We start from the raw sequence: 22,934 nt of genomic DNA, 5'->3' as shown, positions 1-22,934 counted from the left end.
CCCCTATAGCTGCGATATATCGGCATTCGCTGATTATTTAAACACGAAATTACACATTTTTAGCTTAATTCAAATTGAGTAAACAGCCTTGACTAAGCCCTTAAACGTATTTAAAGCTGCTGACTGACCTTAGAGCATTCAAACTTTAACCTTATTAAATTTAATCCTCAAAATACTTAATCCTTAATCACCCATACATAACATGTGCTTAAAATCCTATTGGTTCTTATCTAAACCTTATTGTATAATAAATATTGTCCTTCATATCAGTCATATTAATCAAACCTTAGGTTAAAATTTATTTTCTTAAACTATAGGTTAAACTTAGAAAATCTACAAGTACTACTATGAGTGTCCAAATAATTCCCGATCTGAACCAAAAATCCACAGTCATAAAGAAAATACTATTAATACTATAATACTACTATCTAACTAGCTAAGTAAAGTTCTTGGACTCTACAGAAGTGCAGATGAGCATGGTGAAAAGAAAAAAGAAAAAAAAAGACCAATAAAAGAAAATTTTCTTCAAAACCAAAAGACGAGGTACTTACAGTATGTTCTTCGATAAAAAGAAGAAGTCTTTTCAGGGAAAAGTTCCTAGAAGACTCCTGAGTAACTGGGTGCAACGAACAGGTTTTGGGTTTTTCTGAGAAAGAAGAAGGATTCGGAAATACAGAAGAGAGAAAATATAGAAATATTTCAAATGAAGGGTGGTGAAACCTAAAAATTTCCTACCCTATTTATACGTAAACGACATAAATTAATTTGGGCCATCCGATTTGGTTAGAACAAGATCCAAAGGCCATGGTTAAAAAGACAAAACGGTGGCAAAAAGGTGACAAGAGAATATTTGTAGGCCTCCAAACCCGAACAGACGCCAATTGTGGTATACCATGTGTCCAGTACTCGAGTAGTGGGCAGACATGGTTTAATGCAACAGAAGTCTAAGATTCCCTACTATGTAGGTCAAAAGGTGATGACATGAACCACGAGCAGGGACTTGGGGGGAAAATGTTGTACCCTAATTTTAGCACGAGTCCTTCACTCAGGTCGGGTACAACTGGCAAATAAATATACGAAGAAATAACCAAGGAAATGATATTTGTTTATTATCCACATAAGCAACTTTAGTTTCACATGGGCACGTGTGGTGTTAAGCGTCATGGGTTTAACCCGAGCTACAGACATGAAGGTTGTGAAGCACGAGCTCGTTATATTTAAATGCCTGCCGAAGTACGAGCTCCGAGAGATATCCAGCTCGTGATAATTCAAATATATTGCGTACCCGTAGATCCCCAAAGACTCGGGTACTTTGATACGATTATTTATGACCAGCCTGTCATATTTAATGTCCCAGATGTTAGGAGACCATTTATTTTGTGATCAAATCATATCCCAGTATAAATGGGAATTGTTTATATTAAATGTAATAAATATGTAAATCCGTGAGTGACTCACGCGGTTATCCATACATGTCCATGGAATTTCTCTATAAATATTGAGAATATTGGATAGGAAAAGGGACGATAATTATGTAATAATGAAACTCTGCCAAAATAGAGAGAGAAACAACAATAATATAGACTCGTGGACTAGGTAGATTTTAACCACTGAACCACGTAAAAAGATTTGTGTTCTTGTGAACTCATTTCATAGTTCGGTTTATTCTTAAGCACTAATCAACCTTACTATTTCTTAAATACACTGTTGGCGAAAAACCGCGTCAACACGTCTTATATCAGCATTCTCCTTAATGCTTCCTCTTGCAGATAGGGCACTGGGGATATTCCACATAGGGCTTCTTATTCCCGTTACTTTCTAATGCAGTCTTATTCTTCTTGTCAAATTTTTGATTTTGACCACCGTCATGTTTTCGTTTGTGGTCGTTCTGTTCATTTTTATTCTTTTTGGCATCCCTTCTGGCCGCGCCTTCCTTCCAAATCCTTTCTTCAGTCTGCTCAGCTTCCAAGGCTACCTCTAATGTTTCCGCATAAATGGTTATCCCCCAAATCAACTTTACGTCACGGGCTATCATAGGTTTTAGTCCCTTCCTGAATCTTTGAATTCTTAGCATCTCGGTGGGTACCATGTCCACCGCAAACTTAGCCAGCCTATCAAACTTCCTGGCATACTCCGTCACAGTCGAATTCCCTTGAGTAAGCACTATGAATTCTTCCACCCTTGTGGCTAGAATCGCAGGACTATAGTACTTCTTGTTGAACACATGGATAAACTCATCCCATGTCATAACGTTCACATCTCTAGTCCGCTTCACTATATCCCACCAGATGTGGGCGTCTTTCTTTAGCAAGCTTAAAGCGCATCAGACTCGATCTTCATTTCCCAACCGCATATGTTCTAATATGGACTCCAGCGATCAAAGCCATTATTCTGCTTCTATTGGGTCAGTTCCGCCGTCAAAGTTTGGCAGTTGCTGCTTTCTAAAGCGTTCATACACTTCCTCGTAGCGAGGTTCTGCCAACTGTAGTAATTGTGCTAGAGGAATGACTTGTTGTGCAACTTGTTGTTGTTGCCTTGAGTTTATTTGGAACTCTTCTTCCCTTCTCCTTAGCTCTGCCCTAAGATGGGCATTTTCTCTTTCCAAATTTTCTCGAGCAGCAGCAGCTACCGGTTCTTCCACTACATTGGGTGCTTCTGGCACTCCCAGGGCTGCTGGAAATTCTTCATATGTGGGGATGGCGGCTACTCCTCTTCCTCGCCCCCTTCCCCTTCCTCGACCTCTTCCCTGGCCATTTAGTCTTTTACATCTTCTTGGTTCTTGCTCTATGTATCTTTTCTGTTTCCCCAAAAGAGAAAAGTTGAAAAAGCTAAGACAAACAAAACAAGTAGAGGTTACAACTTAGCCTATTGTACTACTATCTATTAGGCCCATCTATCTATTAAAACTACCCTATTACAATTAAGTCCAACTTGGGTAAATGGGCCTTAACAATTGAATCTTCCATGGAGGAGGGCTGGGTTCAGTATATCGTACCCATTACTAAGGCCCCCTAACTTCTACTTGGACCCAAAAGACAGGAATTTAAACCCTTGCTTTATTAATTGTTATTCATTTTAATTAGATCCAATCTAATAATGCAAAACAAATGGGCCTTCACAAATGGGCTAACCCATAAGAGAGGAATTTAAAATTTACACTTTCAATTGAATCCAAAATTCTTAACATTTACTAAACAATGAAATAATAATAAAACCAAATAACATGTTTTATAAAAAAATAGCAACTAGTGAAAATATTCTAAAACAGCATATAATAAAATTTAACGATGTGTTCTTAAATGCGTCTAATCCTCCACATCAGATCCATTGTCATACTCAGGGTCTGGTATTCTTCTTATAACTTCAAGATTTTGAACCACACTTGAGTCCATTGGTCTAATTTCTGGAAATAACAAAAGAAATACATTACAAATATATTTGGAAAACAAGGTGTATATTTACTTGGTAACGAGTAGGTCCTTTGTAGCTGTCGTATGTATTTTATGAGAACACTCAAGACCAATATAGTCGTGGGCTCTGATACCACTTGTAACGCCCTAATTTCTCATATATTATCGAGAACATAGGGTTGGGTCATAATCATAAATATTGCTCCATTATTGAATAAAAACTTGAAAATAATTACATGGATCCATAGTTTTACAAAAATAAAATAATTGTCTTTAACATAAAAATGAGCAACATTTAAATAAAACTTTTAAAATAAACATGCTTTAATACAAATAGGTCTGCTTGATCTTCCTCGACTATATGGTCCCCACGAGTACATCACGAAGCTCCTAGGCCACACTCGCCACCGGCCTTTCTATCTTTAATTTTCTGCACAACAACATCATAAAGGGTGAGCTTCTAAGCTCAGTACGAAAAATACAAAAAAAAAAGTTAGTCATATAATCATATAATCAAACATATCATAAATTTTACAAAAGTCATACAAAAACTTATTAATACTAATAATACAATAATAAACCCTAGGTCATATCATAACCTAAATCATATCATAAATCATAATCTAAGTCATAGATCATAAATCATAGGTCATAAGTCATAATCATAACTATAGGTCATAGGTCATAATAACAAGTCAGATATAATAAAAAGATAAGTGTTTATACAAGGGTGGCAATTAAGCCCCGGACATAAGTCCGTCATACACCGGACATTACTTAGGTCCGTCATAAAGTTTTGGCAACCGAGCCTACCGGACATAAGTCCGTCATACATCATTGGACACCTTAGGTCCAGACACACTTACCCCTTTATTGTACCTGAAATGTTAGGTCATACAAACATAAACTACATAAACTAAGTCATAATACTAAACTACCTAATTTTCCTTACCAAAAACTAGAATATTGGCGACAAGAGCGAGATTGAAACTCCTAAAACCAGACATAAGAAACCATAAGTCCTCTAGAGAAAGAGGATGAATAGAAAATCTAAACTATCAAGATAGTAACTTATCGAAGACATTTAGTTTGAAGAAACTCAAACACCTAACCAAAAGTCATTATCACAAGTTAGGATTTGAAGAAAAATGAAGGAATAATAGAAACTATAATGAACTAAACCTAAAGATAAAGAATACCTTGGATATCTTAAAACCTCGATCTATACCTCCAACACTGAAATCACACAAAAACTTACTTCCCAAGTGTTTATAAAAGCTTTAAATTTGAAAGCTTTAACCCCAAAACCCTAGTGTTTCTCTCTAGAATGAACTTAGCAGATTGGAGGCTCTGAACTGTGCTTTAATGATGAATAGAATGGCTGAGTGAAGGGTCTGTGGTTTCATTCGTGTGAAGTAGACGTGTTTTCCGTATCAATCATAGGCGACATATCGGCCCCTATAGCTGCGATATATCGGCATACGCTAATATTTCAAACACGTTTTTGCACACTTTCAGCATTCTTGAATTTGTTTAAACCACTTTGACTGAGTAAATCATGATCCTAACAGATGAGGGAAGGTTCTAGATCTTCTAGATCTATCCTTTATTAAATTTATTCATCTAAAATCTTTAATTTCTTAATATTTATACATGTGACAAGTGTCACGTTCTTAATTATTCTATCTAAACCTTAGTTATAATAAATAATATTTCTAGGACCAGCTATATTAATCAAACCTTATTTTAAAATTAATATTTCTAAACTATATTTTAAACTAATAAAATTCATAACTATCTTTACGAGTTTCCAACTAAATCTTGAACCAATATCCAAGAAAAATAAAAATTCTACAGCTACTACTGCTAAAATTCTACAGCTACTACTACTGAAATTCTGCAGCTACTACTACTAAAATTCTATAGCTACTACTACTAAAATTCTACACCTACTACTGCTGCTGCTACTACTGCTCCTACTGCTGCTACTGCTACTAAAATTCTACAACTACTACCACTAAAATTCTGCTGCTACTACTACTAAAATTCTACAGCTACTACTACTAAAATTCCATAGCTGCTACTGCTGCTGCTACTACTACTACTACTACTACTATTGTTGTTGCTACTGTTTCTACTGCTACTGCTACTCCTACTGCTACTGCTACTGCTACTACTGCTACTGCTACTACTAGGATGCATTTGTACTAACCATGCACATTGGTGCACACAACCAAATCTCATGAATTTACAAATTAAAATAATTAAATAATACAATTAACAAATTTTAAATTCACATAATTTCTACCACTACTACCACTACTCCTGATGCTACTACTACTACTACTACTACACTAGGATGTATTTTTACTGACCATGCACATTGGTGCACACAACCAAATCTCAAGAATTCACAAATTAAAATAATTAAATGATACAAATAAAAAAAATTTAATTCACATAATTTCTACCACTACTACTACTACTGCTACTGTTGCTGCTACTCCTACTACTACTACTACTACGCTAGGATGCATTTGTACTAACCATGCACATCGGTGCACACAACCAAATCTCAACAATTCACAAATAAAAATAATTAAATAATAAAATAAACAAATTTTAAATTCACATAATTTCTACCAAACAATTCAAACAATTAAAAATAAACTCCTAACACTTAACAATAAATAGTAAAATAAAGTACAAAATTAAATAAATAATTGGTGCTCTACATTTATACACAATTCTTGTATTATCTCAAACTCACGAAACTCATTAGATCATATTCATCTAATCGCGGGTTTGAGATTTCTACATAAATAAAAGTACTATGGTTGACGAAGGTTATTATCATTCTGGGGTTGAACTACTATAAAATTATTGTGTCGTTTATATTTCTAAAGTTCAGTTCTCATATCATACTGTTTTATTGACTTAGTGTCGTTAGCCAAATCTTTGGTCAACATATATGTTGTATGATCATAACTTTGAATACTATGAGTCTAATGATACTATTTTTTATATTGATACTGAATAGGTGTTATCATTCGATAAACCACTATAGATTCTTGTTATTGGTTAAAACTCATAGTATAGTTATTGACATAATACGACAACCATAAAATGTAACTAGGGGGCATTTACCATATTTTTATTGGGTATCTTCAGATGCCATATTTTTGTCCATTTTTTACTATATTGGTAAAGGGTTATTGATGTCATGTGTAAGCTCAATGAGTCGCTCCCATGTGTCTTACTCACGACCCATATAAAAAATATAATAATGGTAATGGATACATAGTATATGATATTTGTATTTGTACTTGAATATTCTTAGATATGATTTTAGTGAGACTAGGAGTGTCTTACAACACATTTTCTTATAGTTGTTTAGTGCAGATAATAAAAAGAATAAAATAAAGCCTAAGGAGGAGGTTGGATGTGACGAATAGCAATAGTAGTGTGAGTTATATTTACATTAGTTTTTATTTAGTTATGTTTTAATGTTTAGAGTATGGTTGAGTCGAATCCAACCTTAGTGGTTTAAAAGTGGTTTTCAATGTTTTTATTTGAAGGAGTTGATTTTAAAAATAAAAAATTACATGAGTATTTTCTGCATTCATTTGCATGTGTATTAAATAGTTAAAGATCTAATTGTTACTTGTAGCGTCTCTCACTTGTGATGGGCGTTACGAGTATACCATATATAAACATAATAAATAAAACATTACAATTTTAGGAATAATGATAACAATAATAAAAAAAAATTAATGCTAATATAAGATTATACAAAAATAAAATAAAAAAATATAGACTTGAGTTCATATTTTGTTAGTTATTTCTAAAACAAAAGTAACTATTTAATTAATTTATATGTAACTGAATTTCTAGTATGAAAATACATATGAGCATTTGAACATGCAAATATATTGAACAATTTATATCAATCTGTACATGAATAATTCGTACAATTTGAGAATGTATATATTTATTTTGTACATGAAGAGAAATTAGTTGTACATGAAGATTTTTTCTTTGTCTTTTTAAAAAAAAAAATCAGTCTAGTGTGAGAATTTTATATTATTCGCAATGTAATTTTGAAATGTTTATAATGATCATTTGCATGAAAACTACCACATGTAAAGACAGAGTTCAATTTGCGGCATTAAGGAAAGGGAAAAGGTAAGGGTAAAAAAAATGAGAGAAAAAGTAACTTTTTTGGTAGATAATATTTAAAATTTGATATACCCTTCTTGTTATTTATGCCATTAAAACTTTCATAGTTAAGTTTTTTTAAAAACTGTAAAAAAAATCATAAATTGTGTAAATTTTCAAATAATATAGGTTGTGTTTGGTAAAATTTTTGTTTTTAAATTTTTTAAACACAAAAATAGAAATATACTTTTATTTTTGTTTCTTTATTTTTAAAAAATAAAAATATGTTTGGTGACTATTTTAAAAAAAAAACAAAAAATAATAAACGTATTTGATAACTTTTATTTTTATTTTTTGTTTAACAATATGAGGTGTTGATTTGAAGAAAAAAAAAAAAAGGAAAAGTCGAAAACGGTTTGAAAAATTTTTGAAAGTGAAAAAAATTTTATTTTGAAAATTTAATAAATTTTAATTAAAAATTAAAAAATAGAGTTACCAAACACATTTAGGTTTAATTGTTAGATTTTTAATTAATTAAATAAAAAATTATTTTTTTAAGTGTTACTAAACAACACCATAAGATAATGTTCTAGTTTTTTAAAATACAGAACATTAGTTGCCATAATATTTAATTAAGTTATAGAGATCAATGTAGTTAATTACTTGAGAAAAAAATTATAGGTCATAAGCATAGCCTAAGGGGGTGTTTGGTATGGGGTAAAGTAAATGTGGAAATGAGAATCTAAATCATTTCCTATGTTTGGTTCAAATTTTAAAGGATAAATTTAATAATTTGTGTGAATCTCACATGTATTTTAAAGGTAAAGTGAACCATTTTGTACACAAAAATTTAATATCACATCACAAGTAATAATGCTTTGTAAATCACTGTATTGTGTCTAAGGTTGACTTAGTAAGCAGTATTACTTATTTATATGATGTAGGTAAAGGCAATGAAAATGTAGAGTAGCGTTAGTTGGTTGTGTTTAATTGTTTATATAAGTTTGAAATGAAGTTTATAATATTAAAGAAGTTATGTCTACATGTTTTTAAATTTTTTTTAATATATACCAATATTTAAGTATGAGACTAAGTAATTTTGTATCAAGTATGTCTATATTTTATATTAAGCTTTAAAAACTACGTGGTCATTACAAATGATACTTAAGGTAGTTGTCTCTTTAGTGAATTCATGTATGAAATTAAAATTTTAAAATTTGACATCAAAATTATATAAAAGGACAAGGATATGATAATGGATTTAATATTAAAGGATAGCACCAATGTATGTAAAAATGATTATTATAGATAAAACCTACATTATTATATACACCTTGTGGTTCTCATACTCTTAATTTAGTGATTTGTGATGTTGCTAATTCTGGTGCTAAAGTTGTATCATGTTTTAGTGTTTTACAACACATATATTCATTATTTTCTTCTTTACTCAAGCCATGGACAATATTAGAAAACAACATATCTATTTTGATTGTGAAATCATTGTCTCAAAATCTTTGGGAAAGTTGCATTAAAAGTGTTAAGGAAAATAGGTTTTAAGCTAAAAGAATTAGGAAATGTTTTGCTTGAGCTAGTAGAAGTAACCGAGAATCCTAAAATAAAAAGTGAAACTAAATGTATAGTAATTTATGAATTACAAAATTTTGAATTTGTGTTAAGCATAACTATTTGGTTTGATTTTTTTTTTTTTTTTTTTTGTCAATATGGACATTGATAACAAAGCCCACCAATTTAAATATTTTTTTTATAAATTAAAAAAAAAAGAATAATTATATTTTAATGTAAATATTAAATATTTTAATTTCTAGACATTTATTCATTATAAAGAATCGTATCTAACTACTTATATTATTATTATTATAGTAATTAATTGGATACTTTCAAACTTTAGTATTTATAATTAATGATAAAATAACTTTTATTTTAAAATAATACTAAAGTATTGAAATAATGTGTTGGACTAAAATATCATTTATTTTCAAAGTGACAAATTTTTTAAAAAGAGTGTTACACCAAGATTTCGAGCATGAGGTTGTGATCCCGAAATCTATGCTCGTTAGGTGTAAACTCGAAATAGGCACGGTCGTCAGGTGATCCTTCAGTCGGACCTCTTTGTAGTAAATAACGACCTTGAAAGCTCAAGGATATGAAGCCTCGAACATGCTCTGAGCTCGCATATAACCATGGTTTGACGCATGTATTCCCCTGATACATTTCTTACCTTCGGGCGAAATGATTCGAGCTCAGGAAGTGTAGGCTCGAATGAGATGGCTTCGTCGAGGATTACTTGTTCTGAGCATAGGCAAAGTTAGGCAATGAGCTCGTGATTGACTGATAGTCTCAGCGAGCTCATGATCAACTGTTGGTCTCGAAGATTTGATGAATCTCATATCTGAGTTAATCAGTTATATGTGAACATATTTATAGTTGTACAATCCCAATGTTTAAGGGATATCATTTAATCTGTTATCCGATCCCACATTTTATGGGACGTTTCCGTGTATGTAGGAAATAATGCATTAAATAGCATTATATTAAATGATTCACAGAATATCTTCCCGAGATATGTGGGAATGAATTCTGCAACCTTCTCTATAAATAGAGAAGGAAGTACCATTTGTAAAGGAGCGATTTCAGATTTTTGGAGAGAAAACTCTGTGCAACTATTCTCTGAAAAGTTTCTAGAAAACTCGCAAGTTCTAATAACATAGACCCGTGGACTAGGCAGATTTAACTGCTAAACCACGTAAAAAACCTCTTGTGTTCATCTTTATTCATTTCCTCTGATATTTTCTTCTTTAATTGCTCTCCTATTTAAGTTGACGAAAAACGACGTCAACAGTTTGGTGCTTTCATTGAGAGCCATTAAACAGTGCTTGAATTTGTTTAGTTAGAAAGCCTCTCGAGTTAGCAATGGCTGCAAATGATCCCAATATTCCTGAGGAGGAGATCCTAGATGAAGCTGAGTACCCCCAGCGCCTTGGAAAGCAGCCTATGGTAAATGCTGAACCCGATAGTGGTTCATCTGACTCTCGGGGACCACCTGCCCCCAAGGACAACGAGGATATGTACTACAATCCCGAAAGGTATGTCCCAATTGTGGAACTAGAAAATCATCAACAGCGTAAGCACTTGGCAAAAGCTAAGAAACGCAATGAAGAGCTAGCCAAACTAGCTGCTGAAGCGCAGACGGCTCAGGCCCCACCTCCATAAGATGCCCAGGCTCCGCCTCCGCGGGACGTTCACGTCCCACCTCGTAGGCCTCGGGGACGACCGTGCAAAAACGCAGCCACCCAAAGAGCGAAGCAACTTCTGCCACCAGCAGAGCAGCCTGCTCCGCCGAGACCCCGGAGAAGTAACCGGGCTGAAGGTCCTGCCAACCCAACTGCGGAGGCACCAGTCAGAGTAGGGGATAACTGAGCCCCCTCAGAGTCTCAGACCCAAAATCCCGGTACCGCGCAGAATGTTGTAGAACCTAATCGGGCAAATTCAGGGCCTTCTAGGCCCCGTAATGGATGGCAACCACCTTCTCCAATAAGGCATCCACCATCGCCAATAAGGCATCCCTCGCCAATTCGGAGAGATGCGCAACCAGCCCATCGGGACAGGGAAAGGTGAGCTGGGCAAAAACATGGGAATAATGGAACTACTAGGGAGCGTAGGGGTCCTCATCCCGCGAGAAGCCAACACTACAAGAAAAAAAGATTTTTAGCTACTAAAAAATTGGTAGCAAATGATTTATATTTGGTAGCTGATGCAATTTTAGCTACCAAATTTTTTAGTAGCGACCTCGTAGCTAAAACCCCGTCACTAAAAGTATTTTGCTACCAAATTTTTTTGTAGCTAATAGTTTTAATTTGCTACTAAATTTTTAGTAGCAAAAAATGTTAAATCTAGTAGCAAAATAATTACTTTTTGTGACTACTAAAATTTTTTTGCTACTACAATTTAGTAGCAAATTTCTTTTAAATTGGTAGCAAAAAAAATGTCATTAAAATTTTAAAATCCAACAAAAATGATTTAACTACCAAATTTTAGTAGCAAATAATGCCTAAATAATTTTAAAATATAGTAATTTTTCTACTAAAACTTGGTAGCAAAATTAATATAAATTAAATTATGTTTTTTAATCTAATTTATTATTATTTTAAATTTTTTTTGTTAATTTATTATTATAGCATTTCTAATAATAAATACAATGTAACTGTGCATTATGATCAATTTCTATCAGAGTGACATACAATGTAACAAAGTACATTTAATATCATCATTAGACAAAAAGCTCTCTGTAAATGATCAATTTCTATCAGAGTGACATACAATGTAACAAAGTACATTTAATATCATCATTAGACAAAAAGCTCTCTGTAAAGACAATTGTTAGTTCCTTCACTTTACTAGGAGGACCTGGCCTAGTAGTAGCTGCAGCACTGCCAAATCCAAACTTTGGCTTCTTATCAGCTGGTTTTAAAATCTGGAAAGAACACATTAAGCTCTCATCAACACTCATCATGGCACCAACATTAAGTTCATATGTACCTATTAGGATAACAATTAAATAATCACTTAACCCCAAAATTATAGAAGATCATCAACAATGATCAAAATAGCATGATTGATCAGAAAACTAAACAAAAAATGAAAATGAAAATAAAAAGAAAAGAGAACAATTAATGTTTTCAACTAAAGTAACAAAACCAAATTATTTATCAATAGTACAAACTCTGGTAGGCTCAGTCTAAAATTATACAAAATATATATAATAACAATGCAAGAGATATGAGATATATAAGATTACGTAGCAGCTGTATAGATTGTTGCTAAAAATGGAAAAACCTATTCAATAAAATGAAGACATAAATCAAAACAAAGCATAAAAGCTTACAGTGTCATTTCTGCTTCAGCAAAAGATCTACCAAAAAACATATATGCTCCAAACATTGTATGATATACAGAACATATAATGGACTTTAATCATGTTCCATAAGTTGTTGTCAAACTCGCCACAGTAGTTAGGCGCTGAGAATAGCGTCACAAGTTTTCGGTTAGCAAAGAACACATATCCATCTTCCACAACCTGCAAAATCAGCATATATTTAGGCTCTAAAGGACTGTCATAACATAACATCATCACTAGATTTTGAGCTTAAAAAGATCCCAAGCATGATGAGCTCTGCAGATCAGACCTTGAATGTCTTTGCTAGGATCAGACCATAGAAGATCACACAACAAGCCATGTTCTGGTACATCAGTAGGCCTTTGTATCATTCTTATCTGGTTCAAGTTGTTCAAATCAGGAGAAAGCCATCCATGCAAAATTGAGGTAGTGAATCCATGCTCAAATGCCTCATGACACGGAAAATATCAAGAGAGTCATATTTTACTACAGGGAAAAAGAAAAGGAAGAGCGTCAAAGATTTGAGTAAGTACCAACTGTAGGCCTTGGCGTAGTCCTTATCTTCAATATCTCAGGACGAGGAATAATGGATCCTGATGCACGGCCTCTGGATACTCTTACTTTGATTCCATCTTCAAGATACTTAATCCCAACTTTACAAGGTGTTATCCCCAAAAATGGAGATTGATGGCATGGCAATAGAGGTGACAAATGGCCGTACATGGTCCGTAAAAGACACATTAAATAGTCAATAAATACATTGACTCCTCAGAGTTGTGATAAAGTGACCCCGTAGACTGATGAAGAGTTTTGACTGCTTGAGAGTGTCACGTCCAAGCCAAGTACATCCGAGGAGCAGTCCAAGTGCCCGGTCGGACCTTGGTCCGATGAAAGACCAAGGTGAGGTCGGACCTTGGTCCGAGGAGAGCCAAAGGGACCTTGGTCCGAGGAGACCCCAAGAATGTGGTCCTTATGCGTATGTCCAACAAGTGCATGGTTGTCCAAATAAAGAAATGGCATGCTAGAGGAGAGTGCCATGTTAGAAGAGAGGAGAACCATGAGGTGTGGTCGGACCTTGGTCCGAGGAGAACCATGAAGTGTGGTCGGACCTTAGTCCGAGGAGAGCCTAGAGGTGTGGTCGGACCTTGGTCCGAGGAGACCCCAAGAATGTGATCCTAGGAGAGCCCAAAAAGTGACTGGTCGGACTTTGGTCCGAGGAGAGTCCAAAGGGTCTGGTCCTTATGCATGTGTCCAGCAAGTGCATAGTTGTCCAACGAGAGACATGGCATGCTAGAGGAGAGTGCCATGTTAGAGGAGAGATATGGCATGCTAGAGGAGAGTGCCATGTTAGAGGAGAGATATGGCATGCTAGAGAGGAGTGCATGTCCTACCCATGTCCTACGACCATGCACATGTCCGACCAGCAAGTGCATGTCCTACCAGCAAGTGTATGTCCTACCAGCACTCTTATGTCCAGCATGCATGTGTCCAACCAGCACTTGCATGAGTGGTCAGTAGGAGATATGGGTCGACCAGATAGAGGAGGACTAAGTCAAGATTCCCAGAAACGGCGTCAACAAGAACCGGTCTTGGCATGCGCGGGAATCTCTCATTCTTCCCACAAATTGGGGGTTTTGTTACATTTTGAATGTTTTTTGTAATTTAAATGTAATAAATATAATAAAATAAATATAATAAAATATCCCGATTCTAGGGGATATCAGATGTATGATCCTAAACCTATAAATATATGGCTTATGGGATCAGAAAGGGGCCTCTTCTTTTGGGAAACTTTTGGGAAATCTTGGGTCTAAGTTTTCTAGAGAGAGAAAGTGCTGGTATCATAAAGAATTCTTGTATTTTTGCAATCTGTACTGAAGAAACTCAGTTGGCTCAGTCCATCTAATCTTGAGTACAGATCTATAATCACAACTCTAAGTGGATTAGGCTATTACCAACATATTGGGGCTGAACCACTATAAAAATTGTTGTGTTATTTATTTTCTGTTCAAAACTCGTCTGTGTCGTTTTATTTTCTCTTGAATGTTTGTCGTTTTTGACGTTCTCGCGTCGTTGGCCAAAAACGCGGTCAACACAAGGCTTCTTGCAAAGAAACCACTAATCTCCACTTACAAACATGGAAGAGCAAAAATTGAAGGATTCTTCAAACAGAATTGAAGGCAGTCACATACCCTGTGACTGGATCAATAACTTGAACATTTGAAACATGAAGAGGGGCTTCAACTGTAAAGATCCCACCTTCATGACCTTGGCCTTGCTTGATATGCTTCTTAACCTGCAGCCAAGAAAATTTCATTACATCATCAAACATTGGAGTCTTATCCACAAACTTCACTCAGACAACATCACCACACAGATCAAATAACCACAAACAAGCATTACGTATTAAAAATTAACATTTCATATTATGTAGCATCATCTTCAACCAAGGAATGTAATTTGCATTATTTCATAAATTCCTACAACACATTATAAAGAATTTCATATTAAAGTCAAATATAAACTGAATGGTAGCTCACTTTAAAGTTCTAAGTACTTTGTCCGAAAAAGTTTCAACAAAGTACACATAAACCAGAACAGAACACCCAAAAGTAAATTCAAGAATATCACATAACAGAACAAATTTCTAATTAAATTGATCATGAGATAAACATATGAACATGAAAAATTAAAGAATACCAAGAAGAGAATTTCACGTGTAAACAAGTAAAAGTAATAGTTAACGTACCACAAATTTTAACAGGTGCTTATCGTCTCCTTTCCATTTTCTTGGAGGTGTCAACATTGAACTTAAGAAATTGGGATGGGCTTAACCTATTAGAAACATAGGCAGAGGATAATTACATAAACCACAAGCAATTAAAAAGTAAAAATTAATCATAAGGCATTTTCATATGTATATCACGTTTTGGTAAATGTTTAAAATATTTGAGAAAGCCTCCTGAGAAAAGTGTATCACAAAGAAAATACAGAATTCCAATTGGGCTGTAACTCATGTCTCAACAAATTGCATAATACCAATTGGGCAAGCTGATATTCATACTTGTTGCCTTTGTTAGTTGCAGAAGCATTTCCAGAAACAAGGCATTAATGGAACAAAACTATGTAACATGGAGTAATAAAAGTATATTTAAACAAAATTAAATTAAATATTTTGAACATGAATAACATCATGTCAAAGTGTAGTGGGAAAGTCTGTCAAAAACAATTAGTAGGAGAGCGAGTGAGATAACTATTAATTGTAAAGGACTTACATACACTTACATACTCAAAAAACTAAGAGGAATCTAGTTTCTAAAAATTATTAATGTAGTGATAATTTTAACAATATTATACACCTTAAATGTTATAAAATGATAAGAAAAGATAATAGGTTGAAAAACTAGCATTCAATTCCATATTCTAAAAGAAAATGGATGAAGATGTATATTATATAGCCAACTTCCCAAAGAAAGAACATCACTGGTATGCGAAATAGAATCAGTCCCATAATCACCAAATATATATAGTAACATCAGACCCTTAAAAGGCCATTTCAACAAAGAAAATGTTCAAAACAGTTTGAAATCTCTTAGTAAAAGACAAAAAAATCAGCAATAACCACTCAACAACATTTCAATATATATGATGTCAGATATAATTATCCTCTACATTTAAAAAAAAAAATTATATTGTATCTTAAATTAATTCAAAGTTATAAGAAAAACTAAAGTATAAATTAATTCAAAAATATAAAATTATTATAAGAATATTCATTCAATAAATATATATAATAAAATTTTACATGGCGTCAGAAAATGCGAATGCATATGCACAAATCCTTAAGTGTTTTAATATTAAACTAGCAAATCTCATGCATGACATTGTCAATGTGTTTAGGAAAGCAATATGCACATGCACACATAAGGGAATTATAGCCGAAACATAGCTGCTCATTATAAATCTGAGCTAATTGTTGAACAACTACTTTAGATGTTAGCAAAACCCAATAAATCATATAATGCTATACAGGTAATCAAATATTGACCTAAGGGAAGTTTAGATATTCACAATGACAGCCATCACTCAATAAGACTATAAATAAAAGAATGGATAGCTACTCTGTTAAATTTAAAACTCTCTCCATAGTTATGATCTCTGTCCGTCACATGTAACTTTTAATTCTAAGATTCAATGATAGACTTCTTAAATCAAATCAAGAAATGGATAAAAAAAATCAAATTTTCTACATTTTGATCAAAAATGCCAGTCTCAGAAATACACACAAAAAAATGTACAAATCCAACGATGAAACAAATTGGTGATATAAATCACTAGAACTATGAGATATAAATTAAAGTTTCTATAGAGAATAAAAGCATTGGGTAACATATAGACTGAAGTAGTACAAGAAAAGTAGGAGTGTTAAACTCACTCTCTTGCTCCAATAGCTAAAAGAAAAGCAACAGAATAGCAATGTACGATACGTATTAAATCAGTACTAAAATAAATGAATAATTTACAAAAGGATATCAAACACATTCCTAATAAATTTACTTGAAAGGAAGCTTAAGAACAATTCTTTCATCAAGTTCACTTTGAACAAACCCAGTGGAATTGTTGATGAGCTTTCAGCCAAGTCATGGTCATTAACAAGTCAAATATCACCCAATAAAACCATAACAAATTTTGGAAAATACTCCGTTTTTTTATTCAACAAATCATAGATAAATATTATCCTAGTCTTTTTAGCAAATACCTTAGCTACATTCAATCAGACATCATTAAAAAAAGCCAAAGTTCTCATCAAGTAAAGGATTATTTTAAAAACAATGGCAGTAAGACTCACCTTAACCATCGTGTAAAGGATGTGACCTCAATGCCAAATGATATAGACTAGGCATCGGAATAACTTAAACGCAATATACAAACTTACAAATATATAAATAAATTTATTATATGATATTCAATTGAAATTTGAAAATATATAAGAGAATGAGCTTTCTCAAAACCGATTCCTATGTATGGGTCAATAATACAAATATCTTTGACATAATTTAAAAAACTAACCTATTATATATATGCATATTCAGTTTTTTAATAATTAAAAAATATCTTACTTAACTATAACCACATATTTAGGAAACAACAACCAGTAATTATAAAATGTAAATTTAGATTAAATTTTTCATAACCGTGTAAAGTGGGAAATATAATAAAAATTAATTATAAAAAAACAATTTAATATTTTCAAATTTTTATTTCATAAAATATACATATCTCTATATAAGTATAATCAGGCACAAATATAGGAAATAAAAGTATTAATTAAAAAACTTACAAAAAACTAGTTGGAAATTTAAATTTCAGTTTTTCAAGGAGGATAGTACTATTTAAGAAAATTAATATATATAGTAAGTATCTCTTTTTTTTTCACTAGTTCATCGACATTTTGTTGAGGTATGTATGCCATATACTGATTAAATATCATGGCTATATTGGTTAGATTGTTTAATTAAAAAAAAATTTGTAGGTGCTTCAACTGGGTGTAAGGAGAAGGTACAGACAAACAGGTTTTTATTCTCTCTACCATATTTCACTAAAACAATATGCATTGAAATTAACTTGGAAATAAAAACATTGATCATAGACATATACATCTCTTTTTTCTTATGAATGTTGTTATACTTTCTTGAAGATTCATTAGGTGTTTTCTGACATTTTGATCACACAAATCAAACACTCTTTGATGGAAATCTATAATCAAAGAAAAAAAATACAAAGAACAAGTAACTAGTTCTTAAATCTGTCCGTGCAGAGCTTATATGTTTATAAATATATATATATATAATAAAATGTCAATTATTACTGCAATATAGAGACTTCTATGGCTTTCTTAATTCTCAATGATTAGAACATATCATAAAAAAAAAAAATTAGAACCAAATCCAAGCCTACCCAAGAACAAAACAAGAAAAAAAAAACCAAATTCATACCCAAGTATTGTCTTAGTTCTCTATGATTAGAACAGATCATAAAAAAAAAATTAAAACCAAATTCAAGCCTACCCAAGAATAGATACAAGAAAAAAAAAAACAAATTCATACCCAAGTTGTAGAGTCCAAGAACTTTACTTAGCTAAGATAGATAGTAGTATGATAGTATTTATAGCATTATCTTTATTACTGTGGATTTTTGGTTCAGACCGGGAATTATTTGGACACTCATAGTAGTACTTATAGATTTTCTAAGTTTAATCTATAGTTTAAGAATATTAAGTATAACCTAAGGTTTGATTAATGAGACTGATATTAAGGATTATATTTATTATATTATAAGGTTTAGACATCAACCAATAGGATTTTAAGCACATGTTATGAATGGTGATTAAGGATTAAGTATTTTTGAGGATTTAATTTATTAAGGAGTAAAGTTTGAATGTTATAGGGTCAGTCAGCAGCTTTGAATACGTTGAGGGCTTAGTCAAGGCTGTTTACTCCATTCAAACTTAGCTAAAATTGTGTAATTTCGTGTTTAATTATTCAGCGTGTGCCGATATATCGCAGCTATAGGGGGCGATATATCGCAGCACGTAGATACGGAAAACACGAATCGATGCACGGTCGCCTCGGGCATACTGGCCCAGGCGATATATCGCCTACAGGGGGCGATATATCGCCTCCACCAGCATGAATTCAAACTCTTTTGAATTCTTTTCCTTTCAGCCATTCAAACCCCTTCAACAGTCCAGCATCTTTTGAACAAGTCTTCAGCCTCTGCTGAACGATTATTCAAATGATTTTCACCTAAAAAGCCATTATTTTTATTCAAGTAAAATCAAGATATTTTCATTCCCAAACTCTATAAATAGGACCTAGTACCCAGCCATTATTCACAATTTGCTCTAAGTTCAGAAGCTGCTAGTGATAAGTGAGTGTGAGAGTATAAACACTTGGTTTGGGGAAAAACTATAAGCTTAAACATCATAAGCTTATCAAACACTTTGGGAAGTGAGTGCTATAGTATTTCGGTGGAAGTTAGATTGATCTTGCAAATCTTTGAGGTAAAACCAAAACTCTATTTCATTTATTTCATGTTATTTCCTTTCTCAAAACCTCCTACTCAATCCCCTAACCTCATTCTTATTTTGGTTAGGGAATCCAAGCTCTTAAGCATATAAGTCGGTAAGTATGTTTTCTATGGTTTAGTCTTTCCATCTCTTCCATTTCATCTCCTTTCTTTAGACTCACTCTTTCTTATGGTATTAGGAGTGTTCCAAAGGTCCCAACTCAGTCCATAATCCCGGTAACTTTGGTAAGGAAAATAGGCTAGAATCTATATGTTTTATGTTTATGTTATCTTATGTGTTATGTTATGAATATGTTATGCATGTGTTTGTTGTAGGCTTGGGCTTATGCCCTATTTGACTAACAAGACCCCAAAAAGATTGTGGGCATAAGCCTATTTAGCTGGTAGGACCCCACTAATCTCATGGGCATAAGCTTGTTTAGTCTATGGGACCCCAAGTAATAATGGCCATTATAATAAGTGTATTATGTGTTATGATATGTCTTTACGTTATTATGAAATTATGTTTATGTTTATGACTATGTGTTAGATTTTCCTTGCTGGGCATTAGGCTCATTCCTTTCTGTTTATGTGCAGGAAATAAGCTTTAGAGGCGGAAAGATTCGTGATGCTTAGAGGATGTGTATCGATGGTAGATGGAGTCAAGGAGCCGAGCGTTATTCGATTCGAGGATGTAGTCTTGTTTATGTTTTTATGGTTTTAAATGTATTTTCCACATTTTCTATGTAATTCTTTTTACTTTAAGTTATTTTTGTTTTAAAGACAATGGGTACCCATATCCTACCTATTTTATGAAAGTAACCTTTGTTTCCACAAGTTTCAATAAAATTATGGTATTTCCGCAAAAATGTAAGTTTTATGTATAGATTCGTTAATGGTCCAAATAGTCTAGATTAGTGGGTCATTACACAAGTATTGACTAGCACTAGCGCTAGATGATTCATTGACTGCCATCACCTGTGGTTAAAATGCAGACAAAATATCATTTGAATTCAAAACTCTCAAGACTTGCTCTTAGCAAGCTTTTTAAGCATGGATTTTTCTGGTGATCCTACGGAAGGAGGGTAGGAAAAGAATTTAGAAACTTTATCAGGTCCTTGATTTTAAGAGATAAAGTTATGCATTTGTCGATGATGAATCATGTTCATTAGTTTCAGTGTATACTTCAGAAATAGATGATATATACCAGCAAGCAAGCAAAATATACCATTTACCAAGTCAAATGTCTAAACATTTTACCATGGGAATTGTTACAATAACAAATTCTGTTGAATCAGTGTCCCGAAAAAGCTTCCGCACTTTGATCATCCTCTCCCTTAGTCGCTTCAGTTTGTCAGTCTGCATCATAGATAACCTCAGATAGTCGATAAACTCGTGTAAAAGAAAACATAACGGCATCTAGAACGACAGCCGGCTTACCGCATCCTGCTTGGGTTGTTCTTGGCCGAAAACAGATTTGATGGCTAAGGCGGCTGAAGCAATCTTTTGTTTAAGCTGTAATAGACCATATGAAAATAAAGGATTAAAGTTAGTGAAATTTCAAGATGTTCTTTTGCATTGGTAAAACAAAAGAACCTTTCTAAAAGGTCTAGAGCAAAAGACAATGAGAAAAGGGGGAAATATATAATATTATGAAGAAAAATAAACAAGAGAGGCAGAGAGAAGTGCCTTCAATAGCTTGCCTATTGATCGATCTAAGAAATCTGGCAAGGACAGAAGTCGCAATGTGTGACCCTATTTAAAACAAGCCATCAAATTAAGAAGCTGAAAATTCAAGCAACAAAGACAGTTCGTGATAAAATACTCACAGTAGGCGCAGTATCTAAGCTAGCTATGTAGAGACACTTCTATGGCTTTCTTAGTTCTCTATGATTAGAACAGATCAGAAAAAAAAAATTAAAACCAAATTCAAGCCTACCCAAGAACAGAACAAGAAAAAAAAACCAAGCTTTACCTGTGTACTGGTTCGTGAGGACATTGCTGGACCGAATCTTCCCATCTTGCGAACCTCCACCACCACCTTTCTTGGAATCACTACCTTTTGGCTAGATGATTCCGAGTTCCTTCGTTTAGAAGTTGGTATGTGAACTTCGAATGAAAGAGACAGAGAGAGCTAGAGTGAGAGGGAGACAGGAATACGAGAGAGAGGGGAAGAATAATGGGGTTTGGGGTTTGATTTCAACTGAGAGATAGAGAGATTAGAGTGAGAGAGAGCTAGGGATTTGAGAGTGTATAGGGGAATATGAAGAAGAAAATGAATTGGGGCTTTTCTTTTCAGCTTTATTGGGTATGGAAGCTGTGCGAAAGGGTGAGAGAGAGAGGGATTACGGATAAGAAAGAAACTTAGAATCAGAGACAAAGAGAGCTAGAGTGAGAGGGAGACAGGAATACGAGAGAGAGAGGGGAAGAATAATGGGGTATGGGGTTTGATTTCAACTGAGAGATAGAGAGATTAGAGTGAGAAGGAGCTAGGGATTTGTGAGTGAGATGGAGCTAGGGATATGAAGAAGAAAACGAAATGGGCTTTTCAGATGAGGTGTATTGGCTGAAGCCCTTTATTTTAATTTAGAAATAAAATTAAAAAGAAAAATAAAATACTTAGAGAAAGGAAAATGACCACTTACTAATTTAATATTAATTTAATAAAATTACTTATTTGCCTAGATATCATAAGACACTTTATATTCCATTGATAGAAATACCCCATTTGAATTCATAAAATTTCAAAGTTAATTATGTGGTGGTACATTTTTTCGATTGTGGAATGAGCTTCTTTATTATTAATTTTTCTAAAAAAGTATTTTATATTGTGTACAAACTTTATCAACTTTACTATTGTGAGACATTCTATTAATTTTTCCTTTCTTTTTGATAATTTTTTTTAATTAAAGTTGGAATTTAAGAAATCTTCTAGTGTTTGTAAAAAAAAATTGCAGTGAAATTACCCAATATTTTTTTATTAGTTTAAGTATTCAAGATTTTTTTCGTTGAAACTACTCACGCATCCAAAAACTAAGATAGTAGTCACTCATTCTGGAATTGAGATAGATTTAATACTTGTTGACTGATTTTTTTTGTCAATTACAAATAAACCAATAAAGCATAAAAAAAAAATCAAACACGTACGGGATTTAGGTTATTAATTAGTCCTAGTACACGAGTTAATTGTATTGAGAAATAAGAACTTGCAAAACTTAAGTTCTTTAGAGATTTATTAGGTCGCATTTTTGCATGCACTAAACAAGTGATACTCTAACCTTATTTATAGGCAGTTGAGAGGATTAAGCTCATTAGTGTCTGATTAGAATAAAATTCCATTAATGGGTTTAAGCTTATTATTTTGGTTTTAGTATCATTGAACC

The 22,934-nt window shown here is 33.2% G+C and overlaps 2 long non-coding RNA genes across 2 annotated transcripts; both read right to left on the bottom strand.

Moving 5' to 3' along the window:
• Positions 1-11,731: 11,731 nt before the first annotated feature.
• On the bottom strand, positions 11,732-12,660 carry LOC133821301 (uncharacterized). Its single transcript, XR_009887456.1, has 2 exons — positions 12,472-12,660; positions 11,732-12,125 (listed from the first exon to the last, which is right to left on the bottom strand). It is a non-coding gene; the product is annotated as an uncharacterized LOC133821301 (long non-coding RNA).
• Positions 12,661-14,663: 2,003 nt separating this feature from the next.
• Positions 14,664-20,990, bottom strand: LOC133821300 (uncharacterized). Its single transcript, XR_009887455.1, has 3 exons — positions 20,812-20,990; positions 15,233-15,318; positions 14,664-14,779 (listed from the first exon to the last, which is right to left on the bottom strand). It is a non-coding gene; the product is annotated as an uncharacterized LOC133821300 (long non-coding RNA).
• Between the last annotated feature and the right edge of the window lie 1,944 nt (positions 20,991-22,934).

This window comes from Humulus lupulus, chromosome 3 (genome assembly GCF_963169125.1).
Source record: "Humulus lupulus chromosome 3, drHumLupu1.1, whole genome shotgun sequence".
Taxonomy (NCBI): domain Eukaryota; kingdom Viridiplantae; phylum Streptophyta; class Magnoliopsida; order Rosales; family Cannabaceae; genus Humulus; species Humulus lupulus.
Note: the sequence above shows the minus strand (reverse complement) of the source record. Positions and strands in the feature narration are given on the sequence as shown.